Source organism: Microtus ochrogaster, unplaced genomic scaffold, assembly GCF_000317375.1.
Source record: "Microtus ochrogaster isolate Prairie Vole_2 unplaced genomic scaffold, MicOch1.0 UNK38, whole genome shotgun sequence".
NCBI lineage: Eukaryota > Metazoa > Chordata > Mammalia > Rodentia > Cricetidae > Microtus > Microtus ochrogaster.
The window spans coordinates 2,079,659-2,082,735 of record NW_004949136.1 but is presented as its reverse complement, the minus strand read 5'-3'; the positions used below and the strand labels follow the sequence as shown (position 1 = coordinate 2,082,735).

Sequence of the window (3,077 nt, the reverse complement as noted above, 5' to 3'; positions counted from 1 at the left end):
TTTTTTAAAAATGTAGAATGCATTGATCAGGTATTAGAAACACTTGGAAACCCCTTCAAAGGGGTGTGGGAGGTTTTCTGCTCAATCCAAACCAGCATGAAATAAATGTCTTGATCTGAGGTCTGTGGTCAGAATCTGTGATACTGGGCAGTTTCTCCAAGTGTTTTCTCTGAAGAATGTCCTTTCTCAGGGGTTCTCTAGCCTCTCCGGACTCTAAGTGGTGCTAGCCCAAGGCAGTCTTGAGGTGAGGACTTTCTCCTACCAGCTCCCAATCTGATCATCTCCACAGAAAGAGCCACCAAGACTTTCGTCGAATTTTCATGGAGTTAGTTGCTCCTTCCTAATTGCTCATGGTCTCTGTAGCATGAGTTTTAATTGCTCCTAATAAAAACTCAGAGTCAGCTATTATGGGATAAAAGCTGAAGGATCAGAGAAGCAGAGTGGCCAGCCACTAGAATTCTCACTTTTATCAATGCTCAGACCAAAACCTCAGAAGGCAGCCTCAGACTGACTGCTCTGAGCTCCTGTCTCCTCCCACCTTATATTCCTTTCTCTACCCAGTCATAACCCTTCCTGTCTCCACCTCCTTAGTGCTGGGATTAAAGGTGTGAGCCACCACCACTTGGCTCTGTGTTTCTCTTTTAGACTGTATCAATTTTGTGTAGCCCAGGGTAGCCTTGAACTAACAGATCAGTCTGCCTCTGTCTCCTGAGTGCTGGGATTAAAGGTTGTGTGCCACTACTGTTTGGCCTCTGTGGCTAACTAGTGTGGCTAACTCTGTACTCTGATATTTAGGTAAGCTTTATTTGTTAGATCATAAACAAAATATCACCACACTTACCCTTTTTGTCTAATAAAAAGGTTGCAACTAATATAAGAAAAACTATATACAATAATAATAATAACTATCTACAATATATACAGGCAATAAGTACATCAACAATGTCTAATCCATTTGCATTTGAAAAATTCAGAGAACACGCTCAAATTATCTATCCTATCTTAGTGACTCCAAAGTGTTCTACCTTATTTACTTTCTATTTTAACTTGCATTACCAACTCAAAATTATCTTTTAATGTCTCAATGTTATATACTTTACATCTCTTTAGTAAATTTTATTTCTGAGTATGATAAACAGGAAAAACTTATCTAGTCTTCAACTCCCTCAGAAACCTGTAAGGGAAATAATGTTAACTGAGTATAAGCAGGGCATATAAGCAAGAGACTTGGAGAAAATGTGAGAAATGATGGACAGTTGGCTGCCTGGACAGTCACCCAAAGTTCCTCTGTAACATTTGGTGCATCCATCTTCAGCCTAATGGCCTAAAATAACTGACAAACTTTTCTATGAATCTGGAGTTTCGAAGGACTGTCCTGCCTTGTCTTGGCATGGTTTGGCAGTCACCATATTTTGTGTCCTGCTTGTCCAATTAGGACAGCATACTGTCAGCAATCGAGGCAAGAGCACTGTTAGGCATGGCCATGGTTCACTGCAGAAAACTGATAGAGACTCAAACCCAAAATCATGTACGGGAAGCCTTTATCTAGAATTAGTACTCCATATGACCATTAATATCTTGATAAAAAGTTTAAAATATATATTAATCGTACAGATTTTGAGATAATATTTGTACCTTAAGAAAAGCTGTTAAAAGGTCAGAACAAAACCAAAAAAAGTTATGAGATTAGATGGCGATCCAATAGTCCCTTGATTTGGGGGTATACTGGAGGGTGCACCCACTGAGTTTCCCTGATCAGAATGTTGTATTGAAGTCACCAACAATGCAAACTTGCAGACTGTGTAGCCCCATACTCCTGAGCATTGCCGACCCAACAGGAATGCAGTCTATAAGGAGACTCAGAACTCATTTAAGCAGGTATTTGGCACTCACACGGCTCAGAAGGAACTTTTCATTGTTGTGGCTAGTCCATTGATAGATGACCTCATTCATGGCAATAATGGCCTTTTGTTTACGTATGGTATTACCGGAAGTGGACAAGCTCACAGAATGACAGGTTCTGTGGGGTACGGAAGCCTGCTTCCTCTTTGTTTGAAAATGAGGATTTAACAGCACAGGGTCCTTCCTGGCAAACCATTGTGTTTTTAAATCTAGGGCTAGGACAGCATAGAAATAACAGTGTGAAGTTGATGCTGTATTAGAAAAGTGGAGAAGAGAAGCCATGGCCATTTCAAAGATTCCCCCCTAGCGGGCAACAAGCAGATCCAAGGTTTGCAGAGATTGCAAATGCACGAGAATTCTGCAAAGCAGACGTTGATGAAGATGGTGTCTATGGTGTATTTGTCTTACATTGAAATCTATAATAATTCTATAGATGTTCTATTGGGAGAGGTGTAGTTTTAATCCCATCCAGTCCAACTTCCTACAATCTAAAATACTGTGAGAAGATAAGAACCGCTATCTGTATGCTTCAGGTTGTACAGAAGTAGAAGTGGAATCTATGGGAGAGGCTTTTGAAGTTTTGTGGAGCGGTCAGAAAGAGAGACATACTGTTAACACCCATTTGAATAGAGAATCCAGCCGTTCACACAGCATGTTCGGTGTCAAACTCGTCCAAGCTCCCCTGGATGCTGATGGAGACAATGTCTTACAGGAAAAAGTACAAATTACCGTCAGTTTTCTCTGGCAGATCTTGCTGGATGTGAAAGGAACAACTGGACTAAAGCAGAAAGGATCAGAGTGCTAGAAATTGGTCACATCAGTCAGTCACTAACGAGGCTAAGAGCAAGCTTGGAAGCCCTGGAAGAGAACCAGGTGTATGCAACTAACAAGATGGTTCCATGTCGATATTCAACATGAACTCATCTGCTCAAGAAGTACTTCGGTGGGCAAGGAAGGTGCGGATGATCGTTCTTTCGTGCGTGTGAATCCAAAGTTTCAAGACTTTGAAGACAAGTCATGAGAATTGCTAAAGTAACCCAAGAAGTAGTGTGACCAGTAGACAAGGGGATATTTGGCTTGACACGAAGGACACGATACAGAAACCTGCCTCGGGGCAGCCCAGTCGGAGATGAACCTTTGGTGCCTGTTGGGAGCAGTGAGACCCCAGATCCTGA

At 41.6% G+C, this 3,077-nt stretch overlaps 1 pseudogene; it reads left to right on the top strand.

The window, feature by feature from the left end:
• The window catches only part of LOC101991152, a 67,334-nt pseudogene that overhangs the window by 46,062 nt on the left and 18,195 nt on the right, over positions 1-3,077 (top strand).